Source organism: Triticum dicoccoides, chromosome 3B (genome assembly GCF_002162155.2).
Source record: "Triticum dicoccoides isolate Atlit2015 ecotype Zavitan chromosome 3B, WEW_v2.0, whole genome shotgun sequence".
In the NCBI taxonomy this organism is placed as follows: domain Eukaryota; kingdom Viridiplantae; phylum Streptophyta; class Magnoliopsida; order Poales; family Poaceae; genus Triticum; species Triticum dicoccoides.
The window spans coordinates 368004564-368023767 of NC_041385.1; positions in this window are offsets into that span (position 1 = coordinate 368004564).

Here is a 19204-nt window from a genome sequence, read left to right on the forward strand (position 1 = left end):
TGATCAACTTCTTGATCCCCAGTTCTGTGGCAATACTGAGCCCAGCAAGGAGCCCTTCATACTCTGTAGTATTGTTGGTAGCCTTCTCCCCGGGAAAAATGCATCTGGACGACATACTTAAGGTTCCCCCGAGTGGAAGCAACAAGAAGCACACCAGCCCCTACACCTTGTAGGGAGAAGGCACCATAGAAATACATGATCCATTCTTGGGGTGCTTCCTTGCCAAGAATAACTGTCTCTAGCACTTCTTCGGTAGGGGTTGGCGTCCACTCTGGAATAAACTCTGGCAATGCTCTACTCTGGATAGTTGATGTGCTCTCAAACTTCAGACCAAAGCTGGATAATTCCAAGGCCCATTCCACTATCCTGCCAGTCGCCTTAGGGTTTCTGAGTATCCGTTGCAGAGGGAAGCGGGTGACAACAGTGATCTCATGGGCTTGGAAGTAGTGGCGCAATTTCCTTGTGGCCATGATGAGGCCAAAAATCAACTTTTGCACGCCAGAGTACCTCGACCTAGCCCCTTGTAATAGGGAGCTGACAAAGTACACTGGGCGCTGCACCACTTTCTTCCTTGCCGCAACCTTGGGGCTGTCTCCACTACCTTGCTCTTCTCTGTCTTGATCTTGATTTGACCCTGCCGGGGTGTGCCCACTTCCCTCCCTGGAGGGGACACGGGCCGTGGCTGCCGCTTCTTCTACTTGCTGCTGCGCCACTAGTGTCGTGCTAACCACTTGATTAGTTGCCGCCAAGTATAGCAGCAACGGCTCCTTTGGTTTGGGAGCGACCAAAGTAGGCGCAGAGCACAAGTAGGCCTTCAAATCTTATAGTGCAGCGTCTGCCTCTGGAGTCCACTCCACGGGTCCTGCCTTCTTCAAGATTTTGAAGAACTGTAGGGCACGCTTGGCAGACTTGGAAATGAACCTGTTGAGCGCGGCAATGCATCCAGTTAAATGCCTCACATCCTTGACCGCCTTGGGTGCTTGAATTTGCTTGATAGCCTTGATCATATCGGGATTGGCATATATCCCATGATGGGACACAAAAAAGCCAAGTAGCTTGCCGGAGGGAACGCCAAACACACACTTCTCCGGGTTCAACCTCAAGTTGATCTTGCGCAAATTGGCAAAGGTCTCTTCCAAATCCTGGATAAGTGTTGATTTGTCCTTGGTCTTAACCAAAATATCATCCATATAAGCTTCAACATTTCTGTGCAGCTGTGAATCAAAACCAATCTGGACTTCCCTTGCAAAGGTGGATACGGCGCTCTTCAATCCGTAGGGCATACGTACAAAGCAGTAAGTGCCACATGGAGTGATGAACGTTGTCTTCTCTTCTTCTTCCTTGGACATAAAGATCTGATGGTACCTAGAGTAGGCATCCAGAAAAGAAAGCAGGTCGCACCCTAAGGTGGAATCCACGATCTGATCGATGGGCGGCAAGGGAAATGGGTCCATCGGGCAGGACTTGTTCAGATCAGTGAAACTATGCACAACCTCCATTTCCCAATAGCCTTGTGCACCACCACTGGGTTTACTAGCCACGTTGGATGCAGTACTCCTCTTACCAAACCAGCCGCCTCAAGTTTCTTAATTTCCTCGGCAATGAACTACTGCCGCTACAAAGCTTGCTTTCGGACCTTCTGCTTGACGGTCGGGCATGTGGGCAAATAGCAAGGTGGTGCTCGATTACTTCCCTGGGAACACCGGGGATGTCAGATGGTTGCCATGCAAACACATCGACATTCGCCCGCAGGAAGGCAACAAGCGTGCTTTCCTATTTGTCGTCAAGGGTGACACTAATAGTAAAGGTACCATCACGCCAGCCAACCCTGCCGGGACCTTGTTCACAGCAAGTGCAGCAGCTTTGGATCTCTTGCTATTGGAACTCTCGAGCAAGTCATCAACAAGCGTAGCGCATTCCGAAGAGGTGTGCTTCCTGGATTCCTCACCGGAGCTCTTGTTAGCTTTTTTCTTTTTCTTATTTTCCTTGGCGAGAATGGTGGCTTCTGCGGCCTCTGCTGCTACCGCGTCTCGGTACATCTTGTCTACGCAAATGATTGCGTCCTTCTTGTCCGATGGAATGGAAATGACGCCAACCGGCCCCGTCATCTTCAAGGTGTTGTAAGCATAGTGGGATGCCTCCATGAATTTGGCAAGGGCTGGGCGACCAAGGATTCCATTGTATGGCAGTGGGAGGTGGACAAAATCAAACACAACCTTCTAAGTCCAGTAAGTCAACTCTCTGCCGATCGTTACTGGCAACACAATCTTCCCTTTAGGACGACTCCTGCCGGGGTTGGCTCCTTGAAACGTGCTAGTAACCTCAAGATCTTCCTTTGTTTTCTGAAGTTTGCTGATGACCTTCGGAGAAATCAGATTCAACCCGGCCCCGCCGTCAACCAACATCTTTGTGACTTTGAGTTTGCGGATTGTTGGTGAGACCAACAATGGCAAGCACCCTACCACAGTGGTGCGGTCAGGGTGGGCCTCTTCGTCGAAGATGATGGGCGTGCAGGACCACTTGAGAGGCCTCCGAAAATCTGTCGTTGTCTCCACGACATTGAATTCATGCACCAACTATTTAAGTTGGTGGTGAGAGATGTGCAGAGATGCACTTCCGTCAATGAACAGGGCCTTAGTGGCTTTTTGGAATTCCTCCTCGTTGGTTTCCTCTTCATCTCCTCCATCGCTCTCATTACTGCAAACCTCCTTCTCACAGGCCCTGGCGGGTTTCGCATGGTTCCGAGGAGCCTTGCCTGCACGACCTGCTTCACCGCCCTGGCCCTTCCTGCCAGTGCCATTCTGACCTCTTTCCTTGTCACGCTTCCCATATTCAGCCTTCTGCTTCTTGACGAGCTGCTCAACCTGATGACACTCCTGGAGATAGTGTCCCTTCGTCCGATGGATTTTGTAGTATGGGCCATCACCTTTCCCAGCCTTCTCGGCAGCCGCGGCCTCCCGGCAATCATGCACGCAACATCTTCCTTGCCGGGTACCTTAGTCTTGGCCTTATTTCCGGTATTAGGCGTGCCCAATCCCTAAACGGTCATCACTGCCTTATCCTTGCGCCTTTTATTGCGCTTCTTGTTCTTCTTCTTCTGACTGGTGGCTTCGTCATCGTCCTCTGAGTCGACGTTGATGCCATCCTCTTCTCTGGGGAGCCGCCTCTCCTCCTCCACCCAAGCACACTTATCCACTAGAATGTAAAGATCCTTCACGGTCTTGGGCAATTGAACATTCATCTTGGCACGTATCCGTCGACTGCGCACGTTGGACTGGAACGCAGCTATCACAACCGCTGGGTGGATGTCTGGAATATTTCTGTGGACTCGGCTGAACATCTGCATGTACTTACGCAGAGTCTCTCCTTCTTTCTATGGGAGAAGCTAAAAATCATTGGGCCGCCCTAGTTCTTGATGGCCACCTGTGAAGGCGCCAATGAAGCCTAGGTTGAAACGGAGTTCTCCGGCAGGTGCATCAGCCAAGACCTCATATTTGGCTTGAGTGCCAGAGGAAAGTAATTGGCGAGCACCTTCTCATCTCTTCCTCCAGCAGCTTGAACAACAATGGTGTAGATGCTCAAGAACTCTGCCAGGTTTAGCCTCCCATCGTACTTCTCTGGTATATCTGGCTTGAACGTGCGGGCAGATGGCCAACGGGCTTGCCGCCACTCTCGGGTCAAGGCAGTGCACCCAGCCTCGAAAGGCAAGTACCCACCTCCATCGAGCGCAAGCTTGTCGATGTTGGGGCCATCACACCCATCGGACCAGCGAAGGGTGTCACGACATTATTGATGGTGGCGCACGCGCCTTCCCTTTGTCGGTCCCCGGGGCCTACCGTTGGCCTTGACGCACTCGAGGGTCGGACGAGGCCATCGAGACATCATCGGGTTCTAGGTCGCGTGGCTCCCGCGCTAGCCACCGTGGAGGGGACTGCACCGTGGGGGTGGTCCCTTCGGAACGGCCAGCAACGCGGGCCGTTGTCATCGCCTGGGGAGGCCTTGGCGAGCCAGCTAGCTGTGATCGTCCCGCCTCGGCGAAGCCAAACAGGCTTTGGATGGTGGCTCGCCACTCATCCATCTGATCGGCTGCCGGTGGAAATCTCAACAGCAGTTGGGCTTGCGCCATGGCCTCCGAGGTGGTGTTTGGCATGGGTGACGATGATGAAGACCGCAACATTGCCCGGGTCCTGACGGTGCCGGTAGTGACCGCGCCATGCTCTCTTTGCTACGAGCCGGTCGCTTGGATGGCATGGTGGCGAGGAGGAGGCGCTTGAGGACCAGCGACTCCGTTGGGCACAACAGCTAGGTTAGCTCGCTCCAGGGGTGGTGCATGCCCTACGGTCGCGCCCGCAGCGGGAGCGGCTGGAGAGTTGCGACTCGCCCCAGAACGAGCGCCACCGCTGCAGCCGTGCCCTTCGGACGGGTGGAGGGGTAAGGAAGGAATAATCTCTCCACCCGGTTGGAGTGTCGCCATCGGGGTGCTGCTGACGCTGTCCTTCCCCGGTGTCTCCTGCTCCTGTCTCGGCCAAAGGGGAGGTGGTGACGATGCTGCCCGCGTCGACCACGTTCCCTGCAGCATCCACACCCCCGTGTGTCCCTGTAGCCCCCGCAGCGTCGACGGCCACGCGTGACGGGGCCTTCGAGGTGGATGTATGAGCTGCGGCACCGGGCTTCTTCTTGGGCGCCATGGTCGATGGAGCCGTCGATGAAGAAAATGACGACGAAGATGATGCGCTATGTACGCTTCTCGGGTTCGCGCAAGCGCACACGCCCTACCTGGTGCGCCAAAGATGTCATGGGAAACCACGACCACCTATGGGGCCATGAGCCCCTTTTGGTTCGGCAGGGGGAATGGTCATGTAGCACAAAGGGCGGAGAACGTCGCGCAACACGAAAGAGATCATGCGGGCAGTTTTTACCGAGGTTCGGGCCGGCGCGAGGCGTAAAACCCTACTCCTGCTTTGGTGGATTGATGGTGGACTATGGTGGAGAAGGCAGTGTTCTTTCCCGGCAAGGTTGCCTCGGGGCGGGAGCAGCTACGCGTGTATGAGTATAGAGGGGTCTGAGTCCTTTCAAAGGTTGCCATAGTCCTCCTTTTATACATTAAGGGGTCACCACAGTGGCAAATTAGTCATTATGCACTGATTAGATAGCGAACAGAGCTATCATACCTGACTCTGTAGGCAGGATAGAGTGCATTAAATGCGCCACTTAGCGTCACATCATCGAATGCCTGGCAGGCCTTGCTGGGCTGTTCTGCCACCTTCTTGCTTGTCTGCTTGACACGTCGCTGGTCGGGTGTCATTTTGAGGTGTTTCCAACGGGAAGTGGCAGCCATGTGGAAAAAAACAGCCACTTAGTCACTTGGGAGCTTGACACTGCACCGATTGATGACTGCGTTGCCATGAGGTGGAGCGGTGGAGCCTTGCGGGGTGGTTTGCCTTTGTTGTGCCCGGCAGGCCTGCCGGGATGATGTCTTGTCACGGAAGAAACCTCGGCCCCGCCGGGCTCGCCTGCCTGGGCAAGGGAGATTCTTCCTTAGTGGTGCATTGCTTCTTTCGCTTGCCTTGGTCTTCTTGATCAGCCCTTTGATTCCTCAACTGATCTCCTGTGCGTAGCATTGTCTTGGTCATTGCAACTTTGCCCTTTTTAGGATTGTGCACAGTCTGGGCGACAGACCCAGGGTTTGTTGCACCGACAAGGATGCTTGTTAATAGTTCCAATCATAAGTTCATAGAAGTCCAAGTAAGGGACGACATGCTACCAGTGGCCTCTCCCACATAAAAACTTGCTATCGGTCTAGCAGCATAGTCAATTGCTATGGGACAATTCCGCAAATCCTACCACCAATAATCCACACTCGTTTTACTAAAATTAATTGTTTCTTTATTTAAACAACACCTAACTTTTATTTCCATGTTCTTTATTATCTTGCAAACCTATCCACACCTACAAAGTACTTCTAGTTTTATTCTTGTTCTAGGTAAAGCAGACGTTAAGTGTGCGTAGGGTTGTATCGGTGATAGAACTTGAGGGAATATTTGTTCTGCCTTTAGCTCCTCATTGGGTTAGACACTCTTATTTATCAGAAAAGTCTACAAATGATCCCCTATACTTGTGGGTTATCAAGACCTTTTTCTGGCGCCGTTGCCGGGGAGCAATAGTGTGGGTCGAATATTCTTGTGTGTGCTTGTTTGCTTTATCACTAAGTAGTTTTTATTTTGTGCTTGCTTTTTATATGTTTATTTATTGGTAGAAAATGTAAAATACAAAAAAATAGGTGTACCTACTAAACCAATGGTTGAATAACCTCCCAAAATCTATCATACTTCTGTAGCCCTCTACTTGGATCATCTTTGATCCATTTGTGCTCATGCTGAAAACCCAACTAGCTTAGTTGAGGGAAAATCATTAAATGAGCATGCTTATTATGTGCAACACCACTTATCTCAAAAAGGGAAATTTTATGGCATCAAATTAATACTATGCAATGCTATGCTTGGAATTTATGCGAATTATATGATTTTACTTGTTGTTCTGAAGACCCTAAGAAACACCTTCCCTACCAATGTGATTTTAGTTTTTTTTACTATGGAAACTGCAGGCTTGGCCCCACAACATTTTATTAATAAAAAAGAGGAACCAAAGTCATATGTGCAAATCCACAAGCAGTGGAAACGGAAAAAGAAAAAGCTAGGCTAAACTAGGCTACCTGACAAAGCAAAAGAGGAGAATCCTCAAGGTGGCAGGAAAGCAATCCAGTGAAGAAGTTCCTCCTTGTGTCTTGATTTTATCCTATGTGCCATGAGGGAGATGTCATGAATGAAACCAGCCTTCCATCTACCAAAAGATGGTTTTATGTTTCTAAAGATCTAACCATTTCTGACCATCCAGATATTCCACCATCTTAAAAAGACCACTTCAGCAAAGAAAGGTTTAGCAAACTCCTCTCTGGCTTGGATAGCAATATCCACCATATTAGAGCTGGAACACCAATAGATCTGAGGTGGTTCCAAACTCTAGGACTGAAATTACATTGAAAGAACAGATGATTTATGTCCTCCAATGAGCCAGCTCTGCATAAAACACATTCAGGGCCATCCTCAATCCTCTAGTGCCTTATCTGTATCATGTCTTTGGTGTTGACTTTGTCCATAATCACTAACCATGCAAACATTTTAATGGACATAGTACAACAACTTTTACATATCCAATTCAGTGTAGACTTGGCCGGAATGGGCTTGTGGACCAGCTCATAGTACTTCTTGGCAGTGTACTGAGTCCTTTTGCTATCATGCCAAGACCAGCAATCAGGCAGCAATCTATCTCCAGCATATCCATCAAGACCTTGAGAAAGACATTGGAACTCCACATATGCCTACTTAGATAGAGGCAATTGAAAAAGCACCAAAAGGTTGTAAGTATTGAGAACTTTCTATACTGAAACGTGTAGTAGGAGAAAAGCCTTTTGAATTTATCTTGGACCAGCAAACAGTTGGTACCAACCCAACAATCTTTCCAAAATAGAGCAGTATCCCCACTGTTAAATTGAACGACAGAGATAGCTCTGAATTTGTCCATAAGCTTGGATACATATCTCCACCAAAAGGAACCACACAAGGTTGTGTCATGGGGGACTCTATCATAATAATAGGAGTTACTTATTATGTTCACCCATGGAATATCCACATTGTTGTAAAACTTGTGCAGATGTTTAAGCATTAAAGCATCATTTTGCACACCGAGTTTCAGAATTCCCAGGCCCCCTTTATTCTTGGGTCTGCAAACCAAGGGCTAAGCAGCTAAAGACTGCCCAGAGTCCTGACCATATTTCCTCCATAAACATTGTCTATGTATCCTTTTTAATTGCTTCAAAATACCAGGAGGGATTTCCAGGCTGCATAAAAAGAAGATTGGCATTGAAGATATTACAGAGTTGAGCAGTTGCAATCTCCCCCCTGGGGCAAAAACCATGAGCTGGCAGTGAGCCTTCTCTCCCTGAAATCAACCATAGGCATGAAATCAATGGTCTTGGGCCTTCTTGTAGCCAGAGGCAGGCCAAGATAGGAAAAAGGCATTGTCCCAATTTTATAGCAAAGAATACCAGCCAGGTCCTCAGCAAGGCTACTATCCACATTGATTGGAATCATTGAGGATTTGTGGAAGTTGATTTTCAGTCTAGTTGATTGTGAAAAAATCAATAGGGCCTCTTTAAGCACCAGCAACTGATCTCTCTGGGCAGGGACAAATAAGATAGTGTCATCGGCATATTACACCAGTGGGATATCTGGGTCATGAGAAGGAATTGGTAATGAGAGAAGATCCCTTTGGACCATGTTCTTCAACATTGACTGGAGGATATCAGCTGCAATAACAAATAACAAAGGACATAATGGATCTCCTTGTCTGATCCCACATTTACATTTTAAGTGTCTGCCAGGAACTCCATTAACTAGCACAGAAGAAGTTCCAGAGGATAGCAACTCTTTAACCCAAGAAATCCATTTATGTGGGAAACCCTTGGCCTGCAAAATGGTCAGGATAGCCTCATGCTCAATAGAATCAAAGGCCTTCTCAAAATCTAGCTTAAAGAGAATAATGGGCCTCTTTGATTCCTTGCATTGGTGTATATACTCAAAGGTCCAGGCAAGATAGTCGTGAATTGTTCTTGATTAAATGAAGCCATACTGATTCTTATGAATGCACCTCAAAATTTCCTGTTGGAACCTGTTGGCAGCCATTTTTGTCAACAGTTTGATCCCAAAGCTAGTAAGGGATATGGGTCTGTAACCACCCACCCCCTCTGGTGCATTTGATTTGGGTACCAACAAAATATAAGAATCATTGATGTTCTCCAGCTTGGCCCTCCTTGCATGAAAATCTTGTGCCAATGTGATAAACTCATTAGCAATAATGTGCCAGAACTTCTTAAAGAAAATCCCACTAAATTCATCAGGCCCTGGTGATTTATCCACTGGCATTTCCTTCACTACCTGCTCAATTTCCTCTTTTCCAAAAGGTTTCACAAGCACTTCCAGCCCAGGTACCCTTTGTACATATTGTCCAAATCTAGCCCCAATTAATACCTTTTGCTTGACCCATTCTTTCCTTGAAAGCAATATGGAAAGCCTCAGCAATGACATCATGTTGAGAAGTGACAGATTCATCCCTAGAGTCAATGAGGCAATTGAGTTTCTATCACATCCCTAGTTCTGGTCTGCTCTGGGCTAGCTCGTCATGTTTTGCATCATGTTTAATTTTCATTTAATCTTGAATGGGGATTGATCAAACCCTAGCACTAGAAAGAACTCAGTAGGTTCAAATAAAATAGTTTTCAACAAACCAAAAATGCCTTTGAAAATGTTCATGATGTTGATAAAGGTGAAAACCTCTGCCAAAAATGATGAACATATTTCTAGGTCATTTCTAGATTTTTGAATTAATCCAATACATATTTGAATTGGAGCAACTTAAATGCTATATATATTTTAAATGCTCCACAAATGCTGGATATTGTTAAGGGTCACTGGAATAATCCAGAAAGCATCCATAATTATGTCCAGGATTTTATGAAGTGGTTTAGTATTTAATTTAAACCAAACAGATGAGAAAAAATTAGAAAACAGAACAAAATAGAGAAAAAGGTAGAGAGAGAGAGAGAGTTACCTGGGCTGACTTGCCTGGCGCTCCAGCCGGCCCAACATTGTGCAGCCCAGCCAGGCGAGGCAACTGTCTGGAGAGCGCACAGCGGAGCTGCGCCACCTCCTACTTGCTGCCTCCTGCTTCCCCCTCGCATCTGGCGACGCCACGAACCCCCTCTCCCCTCTCTCTCTCTCGCTCCCTGGCCTCTCTCCTCCTCTCTGCTCCCTCTCCCGAACATGCCTGAGCGCCACTGTCGGCGCCGCTCGGTGTTGCCGTGCCCACCGCCTCCCCGTCCAGTCTAGGAGCTCCGCCGCATCGTCCTCGACCTCCTCGCTGAGCTACGCAACACCGAACGCTTCGGAGCCCCGCCAAAGCCACCGTCTCCGTCCTCGGGTGCCAGAGATCCCCGCCGATGTTTCACCGGACCACCTGTCTCCCCTGCCTCTCCAGCAGCACCAGAAGAACCGCGGTGAGCCTCTGCACCGTTTCCACCATACCCCGTCGCCTAATTCATCCTCCAGCAGCCGTTTCCACCGAAGTCGTGAGCTCCTCACCACCAGTGATGGTGCAGACAAGGCCATGGGCACTGCAGCCCGTATCCGAGCACACCAGCGTGCTCGGCGCGCCTTCATGAACCTGCAGCCACCAGTAGCTCCCCCTCCCATGCCCTCTAGCACCATACTCGACCGCTCCCAAACGCGGGCTGCCTCCACGAGCTCGACTCCGGCGAGCTCGTTCCACCCTAGCCCCTCCCACTTGGCTCTCTGGATGCGAAGAGCAAGGGCTATGCCTGGTGCCCTCAGCGCGCTAGTCCGATGTCACATCCCTAGTTCTATTAATGCCTAGTGCTAGCATCTGGTGTTGCATCATGTTTAAATTTCAGTTAAACCTGAAATGGGGATTGCCTAAACCCTAGCATCAAAGGAATCCACTAGGTTCAACTAAAATATTCTCAGTGAATCCAAATGGCTTTCAAAAATGTTCATCATTTCTGGAAAATGCTGGAAACATTAACCAGAGGTGTTGCACCTTTTTCCATGTCATATTTGGGCTCTGAATTAAATCATATGGTATTTTCATTTGGGCATTTAAATAGTATAAAATATTTTAAATGCTCAAATAATCATAAACTAAAATGTTTACTGTTGGATATATTCTAAACAGTAGCCATGATTAGTTTCATGATTTTTGGATCTGTTTAAGTATTTTAAATAAAGCCCTAAAGACTGCAGAATAATAGAAAACAAAAACAATAAATAAAAGAGAGAGAGAGAGAGAGAATCTTACCTGGCCTCAACCGTGCAGCCCACCTGGTCGGCCCAGTTGGCGGCCTGGCCAACTGGCCCAGCCCCTCCGTCGTCTTCCTCCCCTCGCCTCGAAGCAGCTGCTTGCCCGCACGCAAGTGACCGCGGCCATGTCTTCCCGCCACCTCCTGCTTGCCGCTTCGCCTGGCTTCTTCAGGAGATGCCACGCACCCCCCTGGAATCCCCTCGGCCTCTCCCCGTGCTTCTCCCCTCCTCTGTCTCTCCCACGCGCAGCCGCCCGAAACCGTCGTCGCGCCGCTCGCCGTTCCTGCGGCCACCCCACGCCTCACCGACGCGCCCGAGAGCTCCGCCTCGACGTCCTTGTCCTCTGCACCGAGCCAAGCGACACTGGAAGCCCTAGAACACCGCTATCGCCGTCTTCTTCAACCTCGGTGCGCCAAGATCGCCGGCGACCGTGCGCCCTCTCCTTTGCCTCCCCGAGCTTCCCGAGACCACCGCTGCACTCCCCTTGAGATTCTCCTTCGACCCCCTCTTCCCCCTTGCTCGTTTGCGCCGTGTAGTCGCCGCCCTCTTCAAGCCCGAGAGCATCTCGCCGCCGGCCATGGCATAGCCGCGGCCACAGCCGTGCAAGCTCGCAACTGAGCGCTTCACCGCACTCGCTGTGTCCCTAGGAGCCTGCAGCACCACTCCGCACCTCCTGCCATGCCTCCTAGCGATGACCCCGAGCTCGCCCGAGCTCCGGCAGCCGCCAACGTCGTCGCCGGCGTCTTTTCCGACCACCCCGAGCCCAAACACCACCACCACTCGACGCGGCAGCCCCCCAGCTTCACGTAGATGCTCCCCGCGCACCCAATAGGGCCCTGCAGCGAAATCCCGACTCCCTCCACCGCGGATTTGGTCGCCAGCGGCTAAACGCCGGTGGCTGACGTGGCACCATTAGTTTAGGTGCAAATTATGTTTAGTTATTACCTGTGTCAATGACATGTGGGTCCCCGAGGATAATTAGGTTAGTCTAATTTTCTGTTAAGATTAGTACTAATCTGGGTGGACCCCACGTGTCAGCTTTGACTTTGGTCAAGTCAACGTTGACCGGTCCCACATGTCATACACCCAAACCAGCCTGAGACACTGACGTATGGGTCCCACAAGTTAGGTTTGACCTGGCCGACCCAGTTGATCTGCTGACGTCACACCTATGTCATGCTGACGCAGTAACTTATTTTCTGGATTTATTCTTATATAGGAAATTCCAGAAAATGTTGCAAACTTCTAAAAATCATAGTAAATCAACCGTAACTCCAAATGAAACAAATTATATACGAAAAATGATCAGAAAAATCCAATCTACCCATTTGTACCATTCTCATGCATGTTGGAAAAACTTAAAGTTGCTGTTTAGGACAATTAAATTAGTTGGCATTTAAGAAAGCACATATGGAGTTTGAATTTGAAACTAGTATTCAAACCCACTCCATTTAACTTGTTGCTAGTTGCATTAGGCCAATCAACATCATATTGCCATGTCATGATCATGCATCATATTGTGCATTGCATTGATTGTGTTTCCTTCTGTGTTGCCTGTATTTGTCCCCTTTCGATAGATGTGATACCGAGATGAGATCGATGACACCGATGAAGAGCTATGCTATCTTCAGAAGTGCCAGGCAAGCAAAACCCCCTTATTCATTCCGATACAATCCCACTCTCTCGCTCCTGCTCTCTTTTACTACATTAGGACAACAATGATTCATATGTTACTTGCTGCGGTAGTTGAACCCCTTTATCCTCTGCATGACCTGTCATTGCTACAGTAAATAGATGAAACCCACTAGCATGAGTAGGAGTTGTTTGAGCCCTGTTGTGCCTACTCATTCATGTTTGTTTGTCATGCCTGCTACTGCTTAGAGTTGAGTCAGGTCTGATTCATCGGGGATGAATCAGAGGTGTGTGAACATGTCCTACTGTGTATGAGCTAAGTGTGTGAACACGATTTGGTAAAGGTACCGGTGAGAGGCCATGTAGGAGTACATGGTGGGTTGTCTCGTTGAAGCCGTCCTCAGGAACTGAGTTCTGTGTTTGTGATCCATGATTCAGCTACTACCATGCATTGGGCCCTGAAATATGACCCCGCTCGACTTCTTAATCACCCTTGTCCTCTATCCAGGAGTTGCAAGTAGTTTCTGGTGTTTGTAGTATGTTGGAGGCCGTGCGCAGCGCTGGCCAGAGGGGTGGGCTGTGATGCGGTAGGCACGTGGCCGGGTATACCGGGCGCCCGTTTGTTGTCACGGAACCCTGTACACATTGTTCGGGGCCATATGTGGAAACCTCGGCCGGACTCCCTGCAGATGGAACCTGAATAGGCGATAAACCTGGACTAGAGACTTGAGTGTTTAGGTAGGTCGTGGTCTATACCCATGTCGGCTTTTGCTTGAAGTCTGCCGAGCACATGTCATGTGCAAACGCTAAGTGGTGGAAACATGTATGAAGAAGTACACCCCTGAAGGGTTAACATCATCTATTCGAATAGCCATGTCCGCGGTAAAGGACTTCAGGGTTGCCTATAACAGTTCATAGACAAGTGAAAGTGGATACTCTAAAATGCGCAAGATAAGCGTGAGTGCTATGGATGGCGTTCTCGTAGGGAGACGGGAGCGGATCCATAGTGGTGTATTGGTTGGTGAATATGTGGACTCATGTGCGCCACCTCAAAGAGTTACTCGCAGTCGTAGTTCAGGATAGCCACCGAGTCAAAGATGGCTTGCTGCAGTTAAACCCCACCGACCCCTTGTTGATAATGATGCATATGTAGTTAGATCTGATGTAAGTCTTGTTGGGTACATTTGTACTCACGTTTGCCTATTTACGTTTTTGCAGAGAGACTTCAGTCTCACTAGTAGATCCGCGTGGACTTCGACGTTTAGCTTGTTACCTCAGCTACGATCTTGTGCCCTCCGCAGGATCCGGTAGTTAGTCAGGCTTCTCAGCCTTTTTCATTTGTAGATGTCTGTACTCAGACATGCTAAGCTTCCGCTTGTGCTTTGACTTGTATGCTCTGAGTGTTGGGTCGTGAGACCCATGTTTGTAATATCTCGCTCCTCGAAGCCTATTGAATAAAATACTTGAGTTCTAGAGTCATGTTGTGATGCCATGTTGTATTTGCACATATCGAGCATATTGTGTGTATGTTATTGAAATGCTTGGTATGTGTGGGATCTGACTATCTAGTTGTTTATGCTTAGTAGCCTCTCTTCCCGGGAAATGTCTCCTAGTGCTTCCACTGAGCCATGGTAGCTTGCTACTGCTCCGGAACACTTAGGCTGGCCGGCATGTGTCCTTCTTCGTTCTTGTGTCTGTCCCTTTGGGGAAATGTCACGCGATGAGTACCGGAGTCCTGTTAGCCCGCTACAGCCCGGTTTACCGGAGTCCTGCTAGCCCAGTGCTACAGCCTGGATTCACTCGCTGATGACCGACACGTTCATTGCTGGGTCATGGATGCCTGTCCCTGTAAGTTAGTGCCACTTTGGGTTCACGTCTAGGCATGTCAGCCAGGGTTCTTTGTCATATGGATGCTAGCGGCACTATCATATACGTGAGCCAAAAGGCGCAAACGGTCCCGGGCCAGGTAAGGTGGCACCCGTGGGAATACCGTGCGTGAGGCCGCAAAGTGATATGACGTGTTACATGCTAGATCGGTGTGACTTAGGATCGGGGTGCTGACAGCTTTGGTATCAGAGCTTGACTGCCTGTAGGATTACCAAGCCAAACTGGTCGAAGATGAGTCTAGAAATGCTTTAGTTATATGTAGGGGAATTGATTGTGGGATGGAACATAAGGCTCTTTTTAGTTCTTTACCTCATGCCCTTCTGATCTGAGTCATCTTATCTTCCCCGCGGGGTTAAGGAACTAGGATTTCTCTTCTTTCTATCAGGATCACATGTTACTAATCAGTAGACCCATAAGATTGTTGGATTTAAGCCTCAGTTCAGTTTCTACCTCTGTATGTTAACTATTGATCTCGAAACCTTGATATTGTGCCTCTGAGTGGTTATGCCACCATTTTTGTAGCATGTCTCCAATCTTTTTGAGCATTTACAGTCGTTATGCTGTCCGAGTCATCCCAGGTTTCTCAAATAGTCTGATGCATTTGCAGATCCCCCTTTCCGTTTCCGATGTTTCTTTAGGCCAGGTTAATCACACTAACTGCTGAGTTGAGGTACTCTATGGCCTCGACGTATATGTTGGAGTTATTATTATGACCCTAGGTGTCTTAGAGTGCCATCTAGTAATCTAGACATGATTTGTGTCCCAGTGTGATGATTCTGGCCTTTATTCTCGAAAGCATCCCGTGATGCCATTTAGTTAGTAGGTATTCCACTCCTGGGTTATGAACCCAAGATTCACCCCACTTGCCTCATGTTGATAGTGTTTGCTAGTTCCTTTAGGAAATTAGTAACCTTTTCATTAGTCCTCGAGGTCCGTGGTATTCCCTTCTTCCAAATACTATGAACCACTTATGGCAGATGTTTGTTGGATAAAAGATCACAACAAAAGTGCTCGATGAGCTCTCGATTCTATGTTGTGACCCTGCCAGTCCTACCTCTCTGCATGAATTGTCTGGAAGAAATATGTTGAACTTGTTCAACATCCTAATCCATGCATCCACAACTCAGGAAATCATATGTTCTTTTGAGTTGTCCCTCTTAGTTGTCCTCTAACCCTCGTCTATCAATTGATAGTCAAGAGTAGTTGTGCACTCGAGCTCATCGATGCCTATTACTCTTGTGGTCCGGCAAGCCATTCTATTCCGGAATGACTAGGAGAAACAAACTCCAGTTGTCAGGACCCCGACTCAATGCCACATCGATCTAGCATGTAACACCTCATACCACTTTGCGGCCTCACGCATGGTATTCCCACGGGTGTCACCTTACCTTTGCCGGGACCGTTTGCGCCTTTTGGCACACGTATATGATAGTGTCGCTAGCATCCATATGATAAGGAGCCCGGGCTGACATGGCTAGTCGTAAACCCAAAGTGGCACAGACTTACAGGGACAGGCACCCATGACCCAGCATCGAACGTGTCGGTCATCAGCGAGTGAATCCAGGCTGTAGCACTGGGCTAGCAGGACTCCGGTGAACCGGGCTGTAGCGGGCTAACAGGACTCCGGTATTCATCGCGTGACATTTCCCCGAAGGGACAGACACAGGAACGAAGAAGGACACATGCCGGCCAGCCTAAGTGTTCCGGAGCAGTAGCAAGCTACCATGGCTCAGTGGAAACACTAGGAGACATTTCCCGGTAAGAGAGGCTACCAAGGATAAACAACTAGATTGTCAGATCCCACACATACCAAGCATTTCAATAACATACACACAATATGCTCGATATGTGCAATACAACATGGCATCACAAAATGACTCTACGACTCAAGTAGTTTATTCAATAGGCTCCGAGGAGCGAGATATTACAAACATGGGTCTCATGACCCAACAATCAGAGCATACAACTCAAAGCACATGCGGAAGCTTAACATGTCTGAGTACAGACATCTATAAATGAAAAAAGCTAAGAAGCCTGACTATCTACCAGATCCTGCCGAGGGCACAAGATCGTAGCTGAGGTAACAAGCTAAACGTCGAAGTCCACGTGGAACTACTAGTGAGACTGAAGTCTCTCTGCAAAAACATAAATTAAGCAACGTGAGTACAAATGTACCCAGCAAGACTTACATCAGAACTAACTACATATGCATCATTATCAACAAAGGGGATGGTGGGGTTTAACTGCAGCAAGCCAGCTTTGACTCGGTGGCTACCCTAAACTACGACTGCAGTGTAACTCTTTGAGGTGGCGCATACGAGTCCACATATTCACCATATCAATACACCACTATGGATCCGCTCTCGTTTCCCTACGAGAACGCCATCCATAGCAGTCACGCTTATCTTGCGTATTTTAGAGTATCCACTTTCACTTGTCTATGAACTATGCAAGGGGTCCAAGTTTCCATATCCGAGGAATCCGGCTATTCGAATAGATAATGATAACCCTGCAGGGGTGTACTTCTTCACACACGCTTTCGCCACTTATCGCCCTGTACACGTCATGTACCTCGGCAACCTTCAAGCGGAAGCCGGGCGAGGGAGTCGGCCACGACCTGACTAACCGAACAAGTCTCTAGTCCAGGTTTATCGCTTATTCGGGTTCCATCCGCAAGGAGATCCGGCCGGGGTGTCGCTCACGGCCCCAAACGATGTGAGAAGGGTTCCCAAGCCCACCTCGACGGGTGGATCTACGCTTGGTACACCGTGCCACTGTGCCTAGTCTGTCCCAAGCCCACCTGTACCGGGTGCCACTTGGTAGACTACTAACACTATCTACAAACACCAGAAACTAGTTGCAACTCCTGGACAGAGATCATGTTGATTAATAAGTCGAGAGGGGTCGAGTTACCGGAACCCAATGTGTGGTAGTAACTGGTCATGGATCACAAACACAGAACTCAGTTCCTGAGGACGGCTGCAATGAGACAACCCACCATGTACTCCTACATGGCCTCTCACCGCTACCTTTACCAAATCGTGTTCACACACTTAGCTCTCAATGGTAGGACATGTTCACACACCTCTGATTCATCCCCGATGAATCAGACCTGACTCAACTCTAAGCAGTAGCAGGCATGACAAACAAGCATGAATGAGTAGGCACATCAGGGCTCAAGCAACTCCTACTCATGCTAGTGGGTTTCATCTATTTACTGTGGCAATGACAGGTCATGCAAAGGATAAAGTGGTTCAGCTACCGCAGCAAGTAACAAATATGTCGTTGTTGTCCTAATGCAGTAAAAGAGAGCAGGGGCGAGAGAGTGGGATTTATTGGAATGAACAAGGGGGTTTTGCTTGCCTGGCACTTCTGAAGATAGCATTGAGTCTTCATCAGTGTCAACGATCACATCATCGGTACAACGTCTACCGAGGGGGAACAACACCGGCAAATACATAAGAAACACGATCAATGCAATGCACAATATGATGCATGCTATGACATGGCAATATGAATGTGTTTTGGGCTAATGCACCTAGCTATGATTTAAATGAAGTTGGTTTGAATACATGATTCAAATTCCAACTCCATATATGATTATTTAAATGCCCTTAATTTGTTTTGTCCAAAACAGAGGACAAACATTGTTCAAACATGCATGAAAATGGTACAGATGGATTCCTTGAATTTTTCTGATAATTTTTTATATATAAAACATTTAATTTGGAGTTGCGGTTAATTTTCTATGATTTATTGAAATTTTAGCTATTTCTGGAATTTCCTGATTATTATAAAATAAACTAAATTCCAGAAAAGGAATATTGCGTCAACATGACCTCACCCTGACGTCATCAGGTCAACAGGGCGGGTCCAGGTCAAACCTGACGTGTGGGGGCCACACGTCAGTGTCACAGGGCTGCTTAGCTCACTGACAGGTGGGACCAAGTCTACGGCCACGTCAGCTTGGTCAAAGCTGACGTGTGGGCCCACGGGGTTAGTTAAATTAAACAGAAGATGTAATTTGTGTTAATTAGAGCGTGGGGCCCATTAGTCAGTGGCCTAGGGGGTTGGTTAGTGCGTCATTAGCGTTTAATGACGTCGTCACGTCACCAGCCACCGGAGTGTCGCCGGCGACGACCACGGCCGACAGCGGAGGTGCACCGTACGCTCGCTACGGAGCACCATTTGACGTGCGGTTTGCTCCTACGGGTTCCTGGGAGGAAGGCGCATCTAAAGAGATAAGCGACAGCAGCTGGGGTGGCCGGAGCTGCCGACGGCGAGCTCTTTTGCGGCTGCCGGAGTTCGGCTATCGACGGAAACCATGCCACAGAGCACGGGAGGAGCAGCAGTTGAGTGATTTGAGCTCCTTCGGATGCACTGACCGTGTTGGCGGGCTCATAAGCAAGCGGCGACGGCTGTGGCCGTGACGGCGCCATGGCTGGCGGCGAGGGATTCTCGGGCAAGGTGGTGGGGCTAGCTAGAGTGTGCAAACAGGAAAAGGATGAGAAGGGGGAGATGCGGTAGCTCACAGGGAGGCCGGAGAGCGGTTCAGCGGGCTCGGGGACGCGTCGGAGACGGCGAATCAGCGCGCGGCATCCGGCGGCCGTGGACGGGGAAGAAGGGTCGCGGCGTCGTCTTGGGGTCCTCCGGCCTTGCGTGGGTCGGCGGAGAGGTGCCCGGGTTCTAGGCGGAGCTCGTGGGCTGGTCAGAGAAGCGAGGGGGAGGCGGTGGCCACGGTGGTTGCGAGCGAC